The 22298-nt window shown below is 41.4% G+C and overlaps 1 long non-coding RNA gene and 1 other non-coding gene across 2 annotated transcripts; both read right to left on the bottom strand.

The window, feature by feature from the left end:
• Positions 1-8476: 8476 nt before the first annotated feature.
• Positions 8477-17322, bottom strand: LOC141579251 (uncharacterized). Its single transcript, XR_012510408.1, has 4 exons — positions 17148-17322; positions 10630-10716; positions 9250-9319; positions 8477-9130 (listed from the first exon to the last, which is right to left on the bottom strand). It is a non-coding gene; the product is annotated as an uncharacterized LOC141579251 (long non-coding RNA).
• Positions 17323-20717: 3395 nt separating this feature from the next.
• TRNAA-CGC (transfer RNA alanine (anticodon CGC)) lies at positions 20718-20790 on the bottom strand. The gene has a single exon. It is a non-coding gene; the product is annotated as a tRNA-Ala (tRNA).
• Between the last annotated feature and the right edge of the window lie 1508 nt (positions 20791-22298).

Below are 22298 nucleotides of genomic sequence, written 5' to 3'. Positions count from 1 at the left end.
GGAGGAGAAGGTAGGGTTCTCCTTCAGCTCCTTTCTGTTTCTTATTCCACCCATGTTATCACTGTCATGTGTCCCCTTGGGAAGAGATCAAAATGGAGAGCTGACTGTGTAAAAAGTCATAAAGCCACTCTTCAGTGGGATTTACGGAAGACATTCTGGGCCATCATTACTGAAAAGCAGGTCTCCATGAAAGAGTGACTCCACACTGATCATTGTAAAGAAGAAGGGTGCATGTGGCAGCATCCCCTGCTATCTGAGAAGCCACATTTTCAGTCGTACAGCAACATTTTGCTCGTCTCCTTTCCCACAGCATTTACCCTGAAGAGTCCTCTGGTCTTTAAATCAAGCTCCAGGCTGATTTGTACGCTGTAATGGTGATATGCATTGTCTGGCTCTAACCAGACTCAAACACCAAACGGTGAACTTGTTTGAGAAGGTGCAGTTTTCTGAGCAACAGTAGAAAGGAAAATGTTAATAAAGGGCAGTCCACTGAGCGGAGGTTAAATACTTTCATACTTCTCAACTAACCCAGAAACTTCCCTGAATTCTCATTTAAAAAAAAAAGTTCTCTGTAATCTGATGTTTTACCTCATTAAATGCTGCAATTTGAGAAGCAAGGAAAGGACGGAGTTGAAAATTGGCACCTGGTTCAGGTCACTGAGCTGCTATTCGATGTCTGGAGTGCCTGGTTCCTCTGTAGGGGAAGGCTCCGCGGAGGGACAGGGAACTAACTGGGGATTTCCTGTCACCTCCCAGAGGCCTTTTCCTCTCTTGGCTCCAATCCACAAAGCCCATTCTGGCCCCTTCCTCTGCAGCCCTCCTCAGCTGCCCCGTTACACTCCGCCCCTGCCTTTGGGGGACATGCCGCCATGTTGATTTTTGCATCCTGGTGAAAAGGTTGAGAAATCCAGGAGCAGCTGGCTCCTCTTCCTTGAAAGCATTTCATTTCATTTCATTTCATTTCATTTCATTTCATTTCATTTCATTTTCTTCTGCCCCTGACTCATTTCCTCTTTCCCTCCTGTATTTCTACTGTTTTCTCCTATTTTTAATTTTCCTCCCTTCTTCAGTGGCAGTTCTTAAATTTCTAATAAGAAACTCTATATAGAAACAACTTTGAAAATTAGTAATGTAACATAACAAAAACCATTGACTTGTACACTTGAAATGGCTGAATTGTATGGCAGGAAAGCTGTATCTCAAAAAAGTTGTTTAAAAAAAAAAAGGTAAGAACCACAATCTGGCTGAACATGGGACTGAAGCAGCATTTACACAGCAGTGCTGAGACAGAAGACTCACTAATGACCCACATCCCAAAATGGGTTGTACACTCGGCACCACTGTTCTTCCTCCTCTTCAAAGGCCAAGATGGCAGATGAGTTTGAGGTTATGGCCCAAGCTGGGGAATCCGTGTACAGACTATCCCTATGTGGGTGGCAATCATTCCCCCCCACCGCCACGTAAAGTCCTATTTCCTAAGCGTTCAGAGGCTCAGAGGTTAAATTAAAGTCGCCGTGGCTTCCGTTTCTCAGAACTACCTGGTTAAAAGGTGTATGACTCATATTTGTCAGGGAAAATGTGATTTATCGATCTTCTTTTCCTCGTTGGCATCGCTTCCTCCTCCTCTCCGTTTCTCGGAGGTGGCTCTGGGACTTGGCAACCTGAACCCAGCAATTTACGGGGAAGCTCTGCAGGCTCTCTTGTTTGGCTGCGGTGGCCACACTCGGAGAGAAGTTTCGGGGCTCCCCTCTGCTACCCCGGGTTCCCACACGCCACCTGCCCCCACTCACACACCCTCAGCTCGATAGGAAATTCGCCACTTTATGGCCTGGCGTAAAAGTGCCATTCTGAATAAACACAAAAGCAATCAAATGGTCTCGAGTTGTTGGTCTTAAATATCAGTCATGCTTCATCGCAGGCGAACGGGGCCTGTTGTGGGCATGATATCGTCATATAAAAAGTGAGGGCCTTAGGGGCATCTTAATGAGGTGATAATGAGGAAAAAAGTGCTCTGGCCTGAGGGGGCCTGGCATTCACTATAACGTTCAAAGTGGGTTTAATCTTCTATCGGACTCCGTGCTGTACAGTATTAAGAAGAAAGGGGGAGAGACGTGAAGATGGCATCGTGGTAGGTGTGTGCGCGCATGTGCTTGTGTGCACGCATGCGCAGTGTTTTTGAATTGTGTGTCCTCCTCGACCTCATGGCTCCTGAAGACCTGCCCGTAAGGTCATGAGGCTTTTCTTTTTATGCAGATTACCCGAGTCCTCGAGCAAGGAGCTTCCTTCTCCAATATCCAGAGCTCTTTATGTTCCCTTGCTCTGCGTGGATGCTGCCTTCCTTGCAGTATTATGCTGTGGTTGTTTTTCTGCTTTGCTTTCTAAGATGCCCTTTGTTTCTCCTGAAGACCTGCCATTATTTCAAAACCTTTTCTCTTTATGTGATGCATTATGGAGCAATCAGGCGAGGGAGCTTCCTATTTGGCCACACAGATGGTCTTTATTCTCCCTTCCTCCTTTCTTTTCAGACACTCAGAATAACCAGGTAGTTGAGAAAGTTCTTTGAAATGGGAAAGTAGTGACAAACCCTTTACTGAGTGATTTAACCTCTTTGGGGGAGAAAAAGATTGTCTCAAACCAAGGTGGCATTGTTGTTACTATTGAATAAGAACAGTATCTGAGTTAAATTATTCATTCATTCATTTGTAACCTGAATGTTCCCTTGGGGGCATGGGACATCTTATTTATATCTATGCCAAAAATTACATTTGCTCTGAGTCTTCACGCATTTTACTAACAGGATTCCAGAGACTTTTTAAAAGTGGTTCTCCTATTCAAAGAATTCCAAGATTTTCTGAGTCATGGCCATGAATCAGTCCTCATTTTTGCTCCCTTGCTGCCACTGTGAATTCATTCATTCTACAATCCATCATCCATCCATCCATTCATTCATCGATCCATTTATTTGCCCATCCATCCATCTATCCCTTTGTCCATCCATCTGTCCACTCATTTACTCATTCAACAAATATTTATTGAGCATTTAGTATGAACTAGGTATTTAGCTAGTGACTTACCTAGGGATATAGTGATGAGTGTGGATATCTGCTCCCTGGGAGGACGCAGCCTTGTGAGGAATACAGACAAAGAAATAGACACACAGTAGTGTCAAGTCCAGTGCAGAGCTCACTGGGAGCACAAAAAAGGGGACACTGGCCAGAGGGGCTCAGAGTAGGTGCCCCTAAGGAAATGCTTTCTAAGCCTAGAGCTAAAGGATGAGAAGAAGGAGGAAGGGAAGTGGGACATTTTTCAAAAAACAAAACAAAACAAACAAACAAAAACAAGTGTATGAACTACTCTACTGGGCAAAGGAGTTCATCTTGCTGCTCCCTGAGCCTCTTAAGTCATGACGGGTTTTCATGTAGAAAGAACATGGATTTGGAGACAAACAGACCTTCGTGTCTTAGGACAATTTGCTTAAACTTTTCTTGGCCTTGGTCGCCTCGTTTGTAGTAAGAGCAAGATAATAATTCCTAGCCCACAGTATTGTTGGGGTGATTAGATGTGTTATAGGCAAAACCCCCCAGCACAGAAAAGGTAGTTTTTATTACTACGAAAAGCACAAAAATGTATCAGGGTTCTTAAGGGTGGAGGTGGGGGTGGGGTGAGCCTTCCCCGGAAGCTTTGTTTTTTTTTTTTAAAGTAAGAACAAATAAACAAACACACCCAGGCGTCATTCCAGGAGACTCTGAGTCACTAGGTCTGGGGTGGGTCTCTAGCATCTGGATTTTTCTAAAAGCTCTGTAGGTGATTCCGATGTTAGCCATGGTTGTGAATCTCTGCCTATATGCGTGCACGTAGCTGCCACGTTAAGTACATGGAAACCACAACAGAGAACCTATAACCGTGATTTAAAGTAACTATTAAACCGAGTTGGAACAGCACACTGATGGTCAGTAACCATCCTCCCTGGGTAATTGAGAAGGGACTTAGGAATCAGTGAAAGTTGAGCTGTAGAATTTCTAAGGCTCTTAGAAATGCTATCTGTAAAAATGTCTGGCTTGAGTCAGAGTGGAATTTAGCTGTCATATTTTTCTTGCCTGACCACCATAACCCTTTGGTAATTGATCTAGTAAATTAGTAACTTATATCATACAGCAGCTTAAACTTTCTAGAGTTCACGATTGCTTGCTGAAAATAGCCATCTGGCAGTAGAACTTCCAGTGTAACCAGGAAAGGAGAATTCAGACAGGCATTTGCTCGTGAAAAGTCTCAGTACTTCAGTCCCCGGTCTGAAATTTCAGTTGTTCAGGGTGGAATTCTTCAGGGTCTGTTTGTCAGTGTTCCCTGCTGGCTGTTTGCCTCTCATTCACTCCCTCCCTGGAAGACGGTACAATGCAATATGGCTACCGTTTGGATTTGCCTGGAGCTTGCGGACAGTCACCTCTTACAAATTGCTGGAAAAGCCTCAGGAATTAGCAAGCATTGGTCTTCAGAGGTGGCCTTGTTGCTCTGGAGATAGAATAAGAGGAGATGAAATCTTCTAGATTTGGCCTGAATCAATCCAAAAAAAGAAGAAGCCTACTATCCAACCGTCTCCAAATATGGTTCAAGGCACCTGCCTGGGAATCACCTGGGGGAGCTTAGGAACCATGCAGATTCCTGGGCACCATCCCAGCCTTACTGAGTCTAGTCTGAATTTCTGGGGAGGAGGGCCAAAGCTTGCTCCCGATGTTTATGGTCACAACCACCTTATGAGAAGTGACAGCTCTTTTTAGTACACCCTTCTTTTGCCACCAGTGGAATGATACTTATGCATTTACATTCAGGAAAAAATTGTACAGGTTAAGAGTACGAGGCATGGAGTCACCCATTTCTTCTCCCCGTTCCTTTGCCAGTTCCCATGGAGAAGTCCTATTCGCTTTTTGGACTTCAGTTACCTTTTCCATAAATGCCACTAACAGGTATCATAATTAAAAAGGAAGTTATAATTCCTATCCTCCTTACCTTAAAGGCCAAATGAGAAATGGATATGAAAACACTTTGAAAACTAAAAACACACAGTTCTATCATTACGGTTATTTTATATGTGAAGGATCTGCAATTTCGAGATGTCCAACTAACAGTTTTCCAGGCCAAATGCTAACCAGGCTTCTTAATTTGGCTGTTTTCATTTTTATTCAAAGGCAGGAGAGGATACTTCCACACTCAATGAGCCATCTCGCTCTAAGCATAAATAAGACAGTTCAGATGTTGCAAAGAAACAGACAGGGATCACTAAAGACCTTCACATATCAGTCCAGAATTCTGTAATTCACATTTAGAGCAACTGGTGTGGGGAGGCTCAAGTAAATATGTTCCCCAAAGTCTATTATGTTATCTACATCCAGGAAGCTGCTTAAGCCAGCGCTTCCTCAAACTAAAGCAATGTCCACTATCTTTGACTGCTTGCCTACTGAATTTTTTTTTTCCCTGTTTCTGGCAAATAAATAAATATCTGACTGCGGAACAAGCCAGCTTGATGCATTTTGTGACAGATCTTTCCCAACATTTTAATCTCTCAAGCCCCAGACATGAATCCTCAAGAGAGGAGGAAAGTATCTAAAATTTAATTGATATATTAAGAACCCTCTATAATCTGCCTTCAATTATCCATCTGAGGCTTCAGTCTAAGGAAGGAGGCTGTCTCCTTCTCAAGCTGCATTCCCTGACGTTTCTGCAAGTTTACAAGGAGACTGATGGAGATGACTGATGAGTAATGCATGAAGTAGTCCTGTATACGGCTGTCCGTATTTAGTCACTGAGGTCTCCTGACACCATTTCTCTGGCATAATTCTACAGGTGTCTACCCAATTTTTTGCTTTGAATAGATCTGTGTTCTAGGCCTAGAAGAAGTAACCACTGATGACAGAACTCTTGAAAAGTACCTATCCAGCCCTGGTAGGAAATGAGGAAAAGGTGGTGAAAAAGTAAGAGAAAGGTAAGAGGGAAAGGGGTCCCTGATGTCCTCTTTGGAGGATGAAATGCTTGCCTGGACTAAAACGAGTCCTCACGTTCATTTTGCTCATCCACTCAGTGGTCCATTTCATTCATTTGTTCATGCGGGGCGGGGCGGGGCGGGGCAGGATGCTCTGTGTTCTGCCCGAGTGAAGGTCACTTACACACTGCCGCAGCCTGGGTTTGTGGCTGCAGTATTTACAAGCTGGGGAAGTTTTCTTCTTGCTTTGTTTGGGAGAACAAAGGGCTGTAAGCCAAACCCGCTAAAGCAACAGGGGAAGAAAATCCAGTTCCACCTGGCTCCTCCTTGAACAGGTTCCCACTCCTTCTGGGGCAGGTGGGGCAGTCAGAGCCCCTAAACACTGGCTTGGAAAGGAAAATCCTGGAATCGTTTGATCCAGCTCTCAGAACTGTATTCTTCCAGGAACTAGAAGGTGACCTCCAGGGAGTTAACCCTTTTGTTCACAAGTTGAGGATGCAAGACCTTCAAAGCATTGAGAGGACATACTATATGAACTTGAAAATGATGATGACGATGATGATGATAAACAGCTCCCACTTCTTGAGCCGTCACTAAGTGGCGGGCACGATGCTTTGTGCTTTATATATGTGATCTCACTGCATCCTCACAACAACAGTCTGAGGTGGATACAATTATTATTCGCATTTCATAGATAAGAAAACTAGGATCAGGAAAGTTAAGAATTGTGTTCAAAGTTGTACACCTAGTAGATAACACAGCTGGGCCAGCGTCTGTTTATCCTCTTTCTCTACCCTTGATCCACAGGGATGATAAAATTAAGTGTGCTCCCTCTACTTAAAGCATCCCTTGTGGCTTCTACTCTACATTTTTCTGTGTTAGATTATCCGGGAGTTTTTTTGTGTGGTGAAGATGGTCCTTCAGGTCTGATTAGACTTTTTTGGTTCCAGAGTTTCACTGATGAAGGGAGACACAAAGGAAATGTGAACTGGAGTATTCTTTGGCCAGAGTCTTGAGGCCACCCAGGGACCAGCTAGCTCTCAGCCCTAAAGACCCCAAAACTCAAGATCCCAGCTGGGTGAGCACAGGCAGTGAGAGGCATGGACAAAAGGACAGAAAAGACAAAAGAGGAAACACCAAGTCAACCCATGGGAACCAAGGAGAAAGCAGAGAATGTCCATCCTGCGGGCCAGGTCTACATCTTTTCAGATTCTTCAGTGGTGATTGACTTTTATCTTCACAACTAAGTCTGGTGAACCAGGCTGGGAACAGAGGTGAGAAATGCCTCTGCATGTCAAAAAAAAAGACCCCAAAACACACATACACACAAAACAGAACTCATGACAAGTGATGAGTTTTTAGGAAGTTGAACATGGCACAACACTGGAATAAATGTCTCACTTCCTTTGAAAAGACACAGCGTCCATCTAGATATTTCTACGTGGTTGTCTCTGTTAACAAATCAAATGTAAGATTTCCTTGTCCCATCCTGTTTGATGTGGAATGCTATGTTTGCATCCTAAGTATCTGGAACTGAGTACACACTGACTAAATGTGTGTGGTTTAAATGAAGAGCACAGCACTTACATCCAGGAGGGATCAAGCTTGGGAGATAACAGAGCAGCCCAGGGGGACAGAAGAGAACCAGTGGGCAGGCAGAATGGTTGGGCCACTGATTAAGCAGGTAGAGAAGGACTAAGTAGATGGTCTCATTTGGAAAGTCTGACAGCGTAGAAAGAAGTGGCGTGTAGGGACTGTAAGTCTAGAGAACTAAGCCAGACTGTGAGCTGGAGATGAAAACTGAGAGAGCGCCAGGGATGGTGCTTGGATGTCAAGGAAGGACCCAAGTGTTACACTGTAATGGGAAGAATCGAGGTTTCAGAGTTAGACAAACCAAGATTGCTTCCTGCCTCTGCTACCTACTGGCCTGAGCTTCAGTTTAGTTACTCTTATCTACAAAGTAGAAGTAATAAAGCCAGTCTGGGCTGATTACTGATGTGTAGCAAAGCATCTCAACAATTTAGTGGTTTAAAACAAGAGCTGTTTTATTACATCTTGCAATTCTAGGCAGGGCTTAGCTGGGCAATTCTTCTGTTCCAAGCAACATCAATGGCGGTCACTTGGAGGTGTTCTGCTGGCTGGTAGGCTGCTGTGGAGGGTCTTGATGGCATCATCGCTTAACAAGGTTGGCTGGCAGGCTCAGCTCAGCCGGGACAGTCAGTCAGAGCACCTACACCAGCACTTCCGGCATGGTGGCCTTAGGATAGCCGAGCTGCTTACGTGGCTCCAGTGGACAAGGAGAAAGCCGCTCGGCTTTTTGTGACTGAGCCTTTCACTGCACTCTGTTGGTTAAAGTACTCAGGACTCCACCCAGATCCAAAAGGGAGACACATAGATCCCACCACTTTTTTTTTTAATGAATTATTTTAAGAGAAAATTAAATTGTTATCATTTATGCATACACCTTCATAAATTATTGTTAAGCTCAGTGATTGTGAAACCTTATTGATTAGACATAAGCAGAAAGATGAATTATGAAATAACAACCTCATCTCTTGATGGGAAAAGCATTGAAGAAGCTGCAGCCATGTTTTAAGACTGATAACAGTACCTCATAGTGAAGATTAAATGGAAAGTATTTAGCACAACGTCTGGCACACAGTAGGAGCTTATAATGTCAATGTCCCTTCCTCATCTTCTATGCACAGGTAGAAGAAAAATCTAAGTACGTGATCACACAGCAAGACGACCTGTATCAATTAGGATGTCTTCTAGCGGCGCTGGGCTGTGCCGGATCTAGCCCTCGCCCCTCCTCCATTCTCGGTTCACAGAGTAGTGCTCCAAATTGTCTGTGCTCTCTTCTTCTCGGAGTTCCCCATCCCCACTGTTCTCTACAGCTGCAAAACACACTACCCCAATACTTAATGGTTTAAAATGATGACAAAATTTATTTTGCTCATAAATATGCAGTTTGGGCTGGGCCAGGTAAGGACAGTTCATCTCTGCTCCACTTGGCGTCAGCGGGAGCAGCTCAAAGGCCAGGGCTGAAATCATCCAAAGGCTCGTTCACTCGTGTCTGCAGGGAGATGCCTTTGGCCGCTGAGTCTTCAGCTGGAACTTTTCATGTGGCTGCGTGGCTACCTCACAGCATGAAGGCTAGCTCCCAAGGGGACCGAGTGAAAGATTTTTAGATTTAGTCTCGAAAGGCATATGGCATCACCTCTGCTGGAGCCACAGACCCACTGAGATTCAAAAGGAGGAAACATAGACCCTACCTCTCGATGGGTAAGTATCAGGGTCACGTTGTGAGAAGAGCTGTGTGGTATCCCTTAGTGATGCAGCCACCTGTGGAAAATAGCATCTGAGACACACACCTGCTTCCTCAGCCCATGGGGCCTTTGCACATTCTGTTTCCTGTACCCCTAATTAAGGCCTGCTCATCCCTCCTATCTCAGCTGAGTCATCATTTCTTCAAGGAAGCCTTCCTGAGCTCCCTGACCAGGTCATTTCCCCTTTGTTTATGGTTTCTGATTCCTATCACAGTTATGTTTTACATATGTACAAAATATGGATTGTAATTCTTATCATGGTTGTATTTTATATATGTGCATATAAATATGTGCATACAATTATGTATGTGTGTACATATATACATAAATATATACAGACAGACATAGATGTATATGTGGACCCACAGACACACACATACACACACACACACACACACACACACACACACCCCAGTGTCTGTCTCTCTTTTAGGTGGTAAGCCTCACATAAAGAGGAGCTACAGAGTTCATCTGGTTTTGCTCATCACTCTATTCTCAGTGCCCAGTATAGGGACTGGGACTGGAGTATAGAAGGTGCTCACATATTTGTTGAATGAAAAAAATAATGCATGAAGGTCAAGGCTGGATTTTGGAGCCCCTTCATGCTGGGCTATCATTTTCTGATGGCTATGTTACCCTGAGAATTAACCTAGGTAAGAGAAGAGGTTCAGAAAAAGATGCTTCTGAGCTTGATGCTCAAGGAGCAGCTGGGCTCAATGTTGGGGGCTAAATCGGTGTTAATCTCTATAGAATGAATTCCTCCTGCCTCGCTCCCACAGACTGCTTCCAGATACTAATGAGTTCATTTCATTTCAGAGCAACTCAGGTAGTTCCAGTCTTCTAAAGGGAACTATGGGAGACGTGGAATACTGGGCAAAATACAGGACTAATAAGTAGCTTCCAGTTGGAGCCAGCCCAGCCTCCAGCTCCTTTGTCAGTCAAAGGCAGGAGAGATTACCAGCCTGTTCTGACTTTGCGTCAGGATTAACAAAACACGCTCTGCTAGGGTGCACGTTGATCCTTCACTGGGCAAAGATGTTCAGGTTCAGGAAGCTTAAACCCTAATTACAGGGGGCGGGGAGGAAAGGGGCAGAGTCTGCAGTAGAAATGGGAAGGGTTCCCAGGAAGGACATGGAGAAAGGAAAAAAAAAAAGCTTAATAACTGGTTTTGTTGTGAAATTAAAATGCCATGACACATTTGCCCACAGAAGGCAGAATCTATAAGAAGTAACAGAGACACAACCAACAAGTGGAGAGACCAGGTTCCTCCCACACCCATGCCAGGGGGAAACCTGGGAGCCCAGGCCTCCCAAAGACCACGCTCACATCCTCATCCATGCTTGAATCCCGGCTTCTGGGGCCCTAAAGGCAGTGCAGCCCTTTTCCCATCTGCCCCAGGCAAAATCTGTGCACCTGGAAAGGAGAGAGGTCAAAAAAATATGAACTAATACCTGAGGGGCTGAGCAGCAATTTTTAACCTCCTTTTGTGTGATGGCCCCCTCTGGCCATTGGATGAAGGGTATGGACACCTTCTTAGAGTCCACGTTTTAAAAAATGCATTAAATAAAAGATACAGAATTGATTGCAGACTTCTACAACTGACCAAGATTGTAATAGGAGTCAGATTTACCCTCCTGGCTGAAACAACTAAAAAGCCACAGTATATGAAACAATAGTTTTTAAAACATTGACTATCAGGCAACAAAAGATAGTGATCCTTGAGAAACAGGAAACATACTAGGTGAGCGCTGTTGATCTCGTCCTGCTTACTGACTGGAGAGTGTCCAAAGTATGTACAAGGACATAGCTGGTGGTCTCCCTGGGCTGAAGAGAAGGCGGTGGGAGAAAGGGGAGGACAAGGTGGCTGGGATTTGCAAAGCAGAATACCAAAGAGGAGAGAGCGGCACAGAGAGAGAACTCTAGAAACCTAGAGAGGTCTCCCTTGAGTCCTCAGCTGAGTACTGATCAGCATGTGTGTGTGAGGAAGCTGCGCAAGGCCAGGAAAAGAATCACCTGAAAGGATCAGAGGGAACAATTCTTAGAGTTCACACAGGATTGGGAATAGTTCCTCTTCTCATCAACCAGATTAGAAAAACCTTATAATCCACATGTCGTCAGGTAGGGTACTAGGAACTGTTTTGTCTCAGTAGCTGGGAAAATCTAGCTCTAAACTAAATGCTGCTCTGGTCTCACCCAACAGGACTTAAAAACAAGACAGAAAAAAATCAAACTGATTTCAATGAACTCAACCATGTCCTAGACCAAAGTTCAAGAGTATTTAGACTATTTAGAAGAATAGAAAATAATTCAAAAATATCCAGTATCCAAAAAAGTAAAATTCAGTACCTAGCATGTGATAAAAAGTTACCAGGCATTCAAAGAAGCAGGAAAATACAACTTATAACGCATATGAAGATTAATCAAAGCTGATTCAGAAATAATACCAATGATAAAACTAGTAGACACACATTAAAACAAGAAGATACTCAAGAAGATGTCGGAAACATTGAGCGTAATAAGTAGAGACATCAAAGATAGATATTTTTGAAGACCCTATTAGAAATTCTAGAGATGAAAACTATAATATCTGAGATGAAAAATACAGTAAATGAGATTAATAGCAGATTACACATTACAGAAGAATGATTAGTGGACCTGTAAACATAGTAACAAAAACTATCCAAAATAAAACACACAGACAAAAAAAATCTCAAAGAATAGACAACATCACTGAGCTATAGGACAACTTCAAGCAGCCAAAAAATATGTAACTGAGGTTTCCAAAGGATACAGTTTTTATAGAAATGATGATCAAATGCTTTTCAAATCTGAATTAAAAAATACAAATTCAAAGATTCAAGAAGCTCAACAAATCCTCAGCACAAGAGACACAAACAAAATTACATCACCAAGGCATATCTTAATAAAATTGATTAAAACCAGTGATAAAAGAAAAAATTTTAAAGGAGTCAGAGATAAAAAATAAAACAACACATTATGTATGCAGAAACAGAAATAAGGATGACAGTAGGATGCTTGTCAGGAATAATATAAGCCAGAAAATGGTGGAGCAAAAGCTCTAAAGTACTGAAACGAGAACAAAACTAAACAAAATAACTCCCCACAACTGGTAACTTAGAATTCTATACTCAGCAAAAATATCTTTCAGAAACAAAAGTGAAATAAAGACCTTTTTTAGACATACAAAGTTTGGAAGAATTCATCACCAGCATACTACAAGAAATGTTAAAGGAAACCCTTTAGGAACAAGGAAAGGAATAATGAATACCAGAAATGTTAGCTACATGGGTAATAGGAGTTTTTCCTTATTATTTAAGTATCTTTATAATATACTTGACTGTTTAAAGTAAAAATACTGACAATATATTAAACTATAAATTATAATATACATGGCAAAATATATGACAATAATAATACAAAGGCTGAATGAGAAGTGGAAGTATATTATTGTAAGGTTCTTATACCATATGTAAAGAGGAATAATATCACTTGATGGTAAACTGTGGTATGTTAAAAATATATACTATAAACCCTAAAGCAATCATCAAAATAATACAATAGAGTTATAGCTAATAAGCCAACACAGGTGATAACATGGAATAATAAAAATGTTTAATTAATCCAAAACTAGATGAAAAAAATAAAGAATGAAGGACAGATATGACAAACAAAAAACAAATAGCAAACAGTAGATTTAAAACCAACCAAAACAATTCTTACACTAAATGTAAATGGTCTAAACATGCCAATGAAAGGCAGAGATTGTCCAAAAAAAGCAAGACTTATCTATATGATGCCTACAACATATTATTTTAAGTGTAAAGACACAAATAAGTTAAAAACAAGAAAGACTGAAAAAAGATAAATAATGCTAACGTGAACCAAAAGAAAGCTGGAGTACCTAAATTCACTTCAATGCAGATTTAGGAGCAAAGAATATTACCAGAAATAAAGAGGATCATTTCATAGCTGTATTTCTATATATTGGCAAGGAACAACTGGAAATGAAATTAAAATGTAAAAAATACCATTTACAATAGCATAGAAATATAGAGTCTGACTAGCACCAAATATGAAACACTTAGGGATCAATCTGACAAAAGATGTGTAAGATCTGTATACTAAAAACTACAAAATTTGTTGAAATAAATTAAAGAACATCTAACTCCTCATTCCTTAGGTATGAGCTGCACATAGTGACTTCTTTTCAAAATATATGGTGTGGAAAGATGGAAAAAAGAGAACTGGACAGTAGAGAAATCTGACAAATTGTCATCTTAGCCAGAAAATCAAGGCCAATATCAACAGTCATAAATCATGTTGATATATGTATGTTTGATATGATGTGATGAAAATGGTACTTTACCTCTGTCATTTTCCTCCACAAAACCCATATCCCCAGCCTTATGAGAAAAACACCCTAAAAATTCTAACAGTGAGGCATTCTCCAAAATACTTGACCAATACTCCACAAAACTGTCAAGATTATTAAAAACATGGAACATTAGAGAAACTGTCATAGTCAAGAGGAACCTAAGGAGACATGACAATTAAATATAACGTGGTATCCTGGATGTGATCCTGGAATAGAAAAAGGATGTTGGGCAAAAATGAAGGAAATCTGAATAAATTAAGGACATTAGCTATTAATGTTATATTAATATGGGTTCATTAACCATAACAAAGGTATCATAGTAATGTAAGACAGAGGAAACTAAATGCATGTAATATGGGAATCTCTGTACTAACCTCTCAGTTTTTCTGTAAATCTAATACTATTCTAAAAAATTAAAGTCTATTAAAAGAATTAAGAAGTCCTAAATAAATGGAGATATTTACCTTGTTAATGGATAGGAAGACGCAGTTTTGTTAAGATGTCAGTTCTCCCTAAACTGATCTATAGCAGGGATAGGAAATCGTGGCTTATAGACCAAATCCAGCCCACCACCTGTTTTTATAAATAACATTTCATTGGAACACATCCACAGTTGTATGTTTCTGCTTTAGCTCTCACTGCTCTTACACTACAATGGCAGAGTTGAATAGTTGTAACAGTGACAGCATGGTCTAAACTATTTCCTATCTGGTCCTCTACACAAAGTTTGTTGACCCCTAATCCAATGCAATCCTTATTTAAATCCTAGGAGGCTGTTTTATAGAAATCGACAACCTAACTTTAAAATTCATAGGAAAATGCAAAAGACTAAGAAGAGCAAAAACAGCCTTTAATAAGAAGAATAAAGTTAGAGGACTAATACTATCTAACGTGACTTATTGTAAAACTGTAGTAATCAACACAATATGGTATTGGTGTAAAGATAAATAGATCAATGGAAGAGAACAGAAATAGACTCACACATATATAATCAATGAATTTTCCACAAAAATGCAAAGGCAATCCAGTGGAAGAGGCATAATATTGTCAACAAATGGTGCCAGAAAAATTGGTTATCTGTATTTAAAAAAAAGAATTTATATCTATAGCTTGTTTGCACCATATGTAAAAATTAATTTAAAATAGGTCACAGATCAACATGTGAAACCTAAAACTACAGAACTTCTAGAAGAAAGCACAGGAGAAAATCTCCGTGACTTTTAGTTAGGTAAAGATTTCTTAGATCTGACACCAAAAAGACAAGTCACACACACGAAATAGATAAACTGAACTTTATCAAAATTAAGAGCATCTGCCTTTCAAAAAGCACCATCAAAAGAACAACAAAAATAAATAAATAAAACAAACAATGGGAGAAAAATATTTATAAATCACATATCTGATAAAGGACTTGTATCCAGGATACATTAAAAACTCTCAAAACTCAATGATAAGAAAACAAGCAATCTAACAGAAAATGAGTAAAAAATTTGAACCGACGCGTCACTAAAAAATAGAGAGAGAGAGAGAGAGAGAGAGATTGTAAATAAGCACAGGAAAAGAAGATCAGCATCATTAGTCACTAAGGAAATGCAAACTAAAGTCACAGTGAGATACCACCTTACATCCAGAACGTCTAAAATTTAAAAGACTAACCATACCAACCATACCAACCGTTCCAAGTGCTGATGAGGAGGATGTGGAGCTCCTGGAGCTCTCCTACACTACTGGTGGGAATGCCAGTGCTACGACCACTCTGGGAAAAAGTTTGGCAGTTTCTTAAGCTGTTAAACACATAGCTATTACTTGACCTAGCCATTCCGCTCTTAGGTAATTACCCAAGAGAAATGAAAGCCTGTGTTCACACAAAGACTTACACACTAATGTTTAATGCAGCTTTATGTGTAATAGCTGGGAACTGGAAACACAAATGCCCGCCAGCAGGTGAATGGATCAACAATTGATGTTTATCCACACAATGCAATATCATTCATGAAATAAAAGAAGAGCAAACTATGGATGCACCAATCAGTATGGGTGAATCTCAAAATAATTATGCTGAACAAAAGAAAGCAGATTTCCTTTTTAAGTACCATACTGTATGATTCTATTTAAAGTTCTAGAAAATGCAAACTAGTCTATAATGATACCAGAAAAGAATTACCATGTAATATTTAGAGAGTTTGGGTTCTCAGCAAAACTGTTTTATACGCTAAGGTCTCAGAAATAAGACTACTAAAAATAATGATACCAAGATTGTCAAGGCCAGTGAATTCCCCTGCACTGGAAAAAGTACATAACCACATTTGCACACTAAAGAGTGAGATGCAGGCAGAATAAAAATGGGTGGGAGGTGGGGGCGGGGCTACAAAGGAGAATCACTGTAACTGTAGTGATAGAAACCAAGTTCAGTGATTTCCTGAGGATTGAGGTCTAACGAGGGGCAGAAGGGAGAAATTAAAATAGACATGAAGAAGCTTCCGGGGGTGATGGATGGGTTCACTATCTTGACCGTGGTGATGATTTCACAGGTGTACACTTATATAAATTGTATCAGTTGTAGACTTTAAATATAGGTAGTTTATCACACATCAATTATACCTCAATAAAGATGTTTAAAATAAAAAATAATTTAAAAATACACATAGGATTGCAAAAGAGCCCAGTTATATTGAAATGTAGCTATCAAAATATTTTTTAAATCTATGATATAATCACCTACATGCCTTTTTATTAAGGCAGGTCTAATAACTATTGCAATTTAGAAATAATGATGAATACATATGCTATTTTGAGGTATTCATAGCCATTATAAGGTGACATGAAAATATCTGATTTCTAGCAACATTAAAGTCACAGTTGCCAACACCAAGTAGCAAAGCCAAGAAACAGAGAAAGAAACTGAGCTTTACTCACAGCATCAGAGCCTGATGATCTGAGGTTTGATTTCTATGCTTATGTCTGGTTTTAGTTTGACGATTAGAGTTAGCCTCATAAAGTGGATGATTTAGTTTCTCAACTTTTTCTCCATTCTGAAAGTCTGTTTACCTAATATGGGTAATACATTTGGGCCTAACAGTTACTTAGAGAATTATAGATTTTTATTTTTTAATTATATTTTATTATAAATTATTTCCACTATGTAAGTAATATGTGTCAGTTATGACCCATGAAATAATTAAGAATGTTTAAATATAAAGTTAATTTTTTCAAAAGGCCACAGTGACTGCTAATACTAGTTTGTTGCCCATATCAAAAAGAAAGAAAGAAAGAAAGAAAGAAAATTTCAGTGAGAGTTCAGTAAAAATAAAAATGCAATGTTTTTCCTTAAAACTCATAACCCCTTGGATTATGTCCATATAAAGCCCCCCTCGAAAGTCTTAGGGATCAGCTCAGGTTAAGAGGTTCAGTTCAGTGTGTAAAGCTATTTCTCAAAACTGCCACCCACCTGTTTTGTCTTCCTTTCCCCAGTGGGACTGACAGTTACTGTAGCAACAACAGTAAAGTACTGGGAGGCCTGGGCTTGGGAACAAGCAGCCTGCCTCCTCAAGAGGATGAATGGGCTGTGCACACTCCGCCTCCTTGATGTGCTCTCCAGGATAGATCGCAAGCCTCTGGTTCCCTCCAAGAGTCAGAGAGGAATGAGTTCCTGAATAAAGGCCACCTCTAGCTGCTTCCGGGGAAAGCAAGCTTGAGTCCACAGGGCGGGCACTTTATCTTGTGCAGATTAAGTAGAGCAGAGTTAAACAGAACCTGGAGCTGCTGGGGCCCCTAGGCTCAGGGGTGGAGAGTGTAACAGTCTGCTTTGGTTCCAGCACCTTCCATGAGCTGTGATCACAGGAGTCGGCCCTCCTGAGTCCTTTGTGTCTGAGGGGGTCAAGTTCTTCCTGCTGATTTCCTGGTGGGAGCTGCTGGCTTTGGAGCTTAGAACACAGTTAACTCAGCCTTCTTTCCCCAACACTGCCCTCAGGAGCCCTAATTCCTTTGAAAGGCCTGTATTTGGCCTGCCACAGGGACTGGACTGGTTCCCTAACCCATTCGTGGTCAGTGTGTCCTGGAGGCCCGGCTCCCACCTTCCTGTGGTCTTCATCCAGGCTGCTTTGTTTGCTCCAAGAACACCCTTTGGCCTTGCATCCCCTGGCTTCTCTCCTTACAAGGCCCAGTAAAGGTTCCTTTCTGCCTCTAGCCTGGTCGTCATAGAAGCTTACCTCTCTGCCACACCCCCAAGTCAAAAACAAATACCAATCTTGTCAGAGATTCTTGATACATTTTCATGTTTAAAGTTCTCTGGGGAAAATCTCTCTCAGCCTTTCTTTACTCCGTTAAAATATGTTAAGTACCCACATTTGCATTTCAATTCTGTGGCTTTGACCCCCCACATTTCCAATCTCCCCTATTTAGATAAGGGCTCTTGGTCACCCAGGGATGGTTCCTTTGGCTGAGGGAGTCCTAGGTAGGAAGGCTTCATCTGAGTACCTCAGGTTTTTCCCTGGGGGAGTGGGGGGGGGGGCGCTGGGAAAGTGGCTTGTGCAGAAAACTGGGGGCAGAATGTCACAGGAAAATTAAGCAGTAATCCCCCTTCTCCCACAACGTCTAGACCCACATCTCTTGCAGAAGTTGTGATGGGCCTGGGTGGGACAAGAGCCATCAACGTTGGAGATCAATATTGGAGGCTGGGGCTCCGTGGGGAAGGTGGGGTGTTCTAATCTGAAGTGGCCAGAGGCAGGAAGAACAAGATAATGAGCCCTAATCGCCCAAAAGCGTCTTGGGCCCAGTGGGAAGTAGGGGTTATTTGATACATTCCAAGAAAGGGAGATTTTCTGGGCCAACAAGAGGGAACAGGAACCAGGAAAGCATTCTAGATGGTTAATGGGATGAAGCAGAAGAGGTGCAAAGGGAGTGGGCTGGACTCATTTAAAGGTCTAAGCTCTGGATCAGCACCAAGTCTCTGAAGGACAGACACTGAAATTGAGGATGAGGTTGCTGTTGCTTTACTGACCCACACCACCCTCCCCTGCCTAAGGCATTGGTAGCTGGGTGTTAGCGATCTGATTGACGACTGGTGGGAAGGGCTAATGAGTCCAGCAAAGCCGACAGTTATGGTACAATCAGGTACCGCCAAAGTCATTCATAGTTTATTACTTGTTCTGTTACCAACATTTCAGCTGCCCCAGGCATTTTTGAGCCACTCCAAGTGACTGGACAATGCATCTTCGCCACCACCGACTTGGCTGGAATGTAGGCTCATACTTGGCACAGGGATCTGGAAATGATCCAGATTTCAGGCTGTCTCCTTGACCTTCAATCAGAGCTGTCCCAAAGGAGTAACATGCTTGAGTGTGCTTGGCAGCTCCCTGCCCAGACTCTGAAGGACAGGCACCAAGCTCCAGCCATAGAAGCAAATCCAAGTGGACTTTGCCCCTAAAGGGAACTTGAGGAGACACTGTGGGTGGGGCAGGAGCCATACATGGATTTAGGCAGACCACAAAGGGCAAGATTGTGTGCTCTGAGAGGGAGCACCGAGTTGAGTTCAAGTTCTAAACTCTTAGAATCTAGCCCAATTCCTCAGCACGTGTGAAAATGCTTAGTAAATCTTTATTGGACTCAATAGAACTATCTAGTGATGATATTAGCAAACATGAACATAGATTCTATAGCACTATGACACTGGGAAATAATTTTAAAATTAATAGGATGATACATATCATAGACAAAGATCAAGTCCAGTAGTTCTAGATATAAAAAATACAATGAAAATGCTTTTAGAAGTTAACATAAGAGGTTATCTTTGTGACTTTGGGCTAGGGCAAGATTTCTTAAACAACATACACAAAAGCAATAACCATAAAGATTAAAAACTTCTGTTCATCAGAATGTACCATTATGAGACTGAAAAGGCAAGCCACAGAGAGGGAGAAGAGATCTGCAAAACCAAGGTCTGACAAAGTTCTTATCTAGAATATGTAAAGAATTCTTATAAATCAATAGGAAAAAGACAACCCATTTTGGAAAAAAAAGGACAAAATACTTAAATAGGCATTTCACTAAACAGGACATCTAAATAACCAATAAGCACGTGAAAAGATGCTCAATAGCATTAGTCATCAGGGAAATGCAAATTTCCCTATATACTCACCATAAAAGGAGGGAAACTGACAGTAGCAGGTGAAGCAACTGAAATACTCTACATCCTGAAAAAAATTGGTTCAACAACTTTGGAGAAATTCTCTGCTATCTGTTAAAGCTGAACATATGCATACCCTGATGTCACAGGAATTTTACTCCTAGGTATACATAGACTCAATAGGGATGCATTCAGATATAACAAAAAAGCATATACAAGAATAATATTTATAGCAGCCCTGTTTATCTTAGCTAAAAACAACCCAAAGTTCATCTATAGCAGAGTACATAAATAAATTCATATTCATTGTAATATGTGTATGTATATATTTGCAGAATATAGTGACTAAAATTATATTCATTGTGTATTATAAATTTATATCCCAGTGTATACTGTGGACTATTACACAGGCATGAAAAAGAAATACTGCTATATTGTTGAATCTCTTGGGCATAATGTTAAGCAAAAGAAGCCAGAACTCAAAGAGTACAATATCATATGATTCCATTTCTGTGATGTACACAAAGCTATTCTAATGCCATAAAAGTCAGAACAGTGGTTGCTTTTGGCGTAGGATTGCTAGATAAAATACAGGCCATCTAATTAAAGTTGAATTTCAGATTAGCAAATAATTTTTGATTATTATAAGTAGTCCTAAGCAATATTTTTATTTGCTAAATCTAGCAACTCTACTCTGGTTGGGGTGATATTGACTTGGAGGGCACATGAAGATTGCTTCTGTCACTCTGATAATACTGTTCTATTATTTTGATCTAGATAGCACTTACATGGGTGTGCCTGTTTCTTTTTTTTTATTTATTTAAAAAAATTTTTTTTAGGTTTTTTTTGGTGAGGGGAGGTAATTAGGTTTATTTATTTATTTACACTTTTTGAGGGAGGTACTGGGGATTGAACCCAGGACCTAATGCATGCGAGGCACACGCTCTACCATTGAGCTATACCCTCCCCTCTGGGTGTGCCCATTTCTAAAAACTTACCAAACTGAATGTTTTAAGGTTTTTACACTTTACTATATGAATGCTATACTTCAGCAAAAAGTTTTAAAGGTTTTAATGGGGGAGGCAGAGCGATATATGATGAGTCAGAACCTCGAGTGCCCCCCACCCCCGAGGCTTTACTGACTTGAGTGAGTTTGGCCCAGTTTTCCCCAGTTTTCCCCAGTCTCAGGGTTATTTCATCTGTAAAATGGAAATAATTTTAACAAGAGCTACTTTTACTAACTCCATTTTATGTAAAAGGAAACAGAAATGGAGGGAGGTGAAATACTGTGTTGGAGGAAACCCAGCTGGGGAGTGGCACTGGCAGGTTCAAGGCCATCATTCTAGAACCCACGTGGCTCATCTCCGCATCCTAGTGCCTGACTGTTGGAGAGCACTTCTAAAATTGTAAAAGACTCAACCAATGTGAAGACTTGACTTAATGATTATTCAGGACAGGAATTGTTAATAGAAAGTCTAGAAAGTATTTGCAAAAATTTAAGGGTGAGTGCATTTTCCTGGTGAGATACTGGTGAGAGGGGGTCCCTGCCACCCTCCCCTGAGAAGCAGAAGAGCTAGGAGAGCCCCTGTTCTAAAGGAGTGGCCAGTGGTAGTCTTGACTGGACCAAGCCCCTGCCGGCCTCTGACCTGGAATTCCTCTCTTCCCTTTTGACCTAGCTTCTTCCTTTCTTTTTTCTTTAGCCCCAGGCAAACCACTTCTCTGGGGAGCCACCTCTCAGTCACCTCCCATTTGAAAGCAGGGGCCAGGGTTGGGAGGGTGGCTGGCCTCCCTCACCAGGGAACTTGCTCTTGCTTAATTAGTGTTTGCAAAGGGCTGCGTATTATTAAATTACTAGACAATTGAGACGAAGCCTTGGGGGCTTTTGAAATCTGTCGTGCTGCTCTCCCTCACTGAGTGGGAGGGATTTGCCCAAGGGGCAGGGAGAGAAGGGTGGTAGGGGACCCTCTCGCGGTGGGGGTGGCCCTCTCCTGACGGACAGCACCACAAAGAGATCCTAAAGAGCTTTTGCTGTAACTGCCCGGCCTGTCTTTGGTGCTTGAAAGTCACCATTCCAGATGTTTGCTTTGAGTTTAGGCATCTTTCCTTTTTACAGTGCAGCCACTCTTGAGAGGAGTAACCAGGAGAGATAAAATAACAGTGATAAGAGCTAAGATGTACTGAGCCCTCCCGTGGAGCCAGGACCGTGCTAAATCCTGGCACTCCATTTCCATCTGGAGAGGGGAGGCAGGAAAGGAAATCTGCTCTATTGAAAGCCTCTGTGATCAAGGCAATTGTACCTGTTATTTCATTGAATCCTCAAGATAACACTCAGACATAGATGTTATGTCCCCATTTCATAGATGAGTAAGTAGAGGCAGAATAATTTATGCATTGGCCCCATGTCACACATTCATACATAGCAGAGCCAAAATTTGAACCCTTCTGGTGAGACTAAGATGCCCTTTAGTGCAGGGC

This window comes from Camelus bactrianus, chromosome 11 (assembly GCF_048773025.1).
Source record: "Camelus bactrianus isolate YW-2024 breed Bactrian camel chromosome 11, ASM4877302v1, whole genome shotgun sequence".
NCBI classification, from domain to species: Eukaryota; Metazoa; Chordata; class Mammalia; order Artiodactyla; family Camelidae; genus Camelus; species Camelus bactrianus.
Note: the sequence above shows the minus strand (reverse complement) of the source record. Positions and strands in the feature narration are given on the sequence as shown.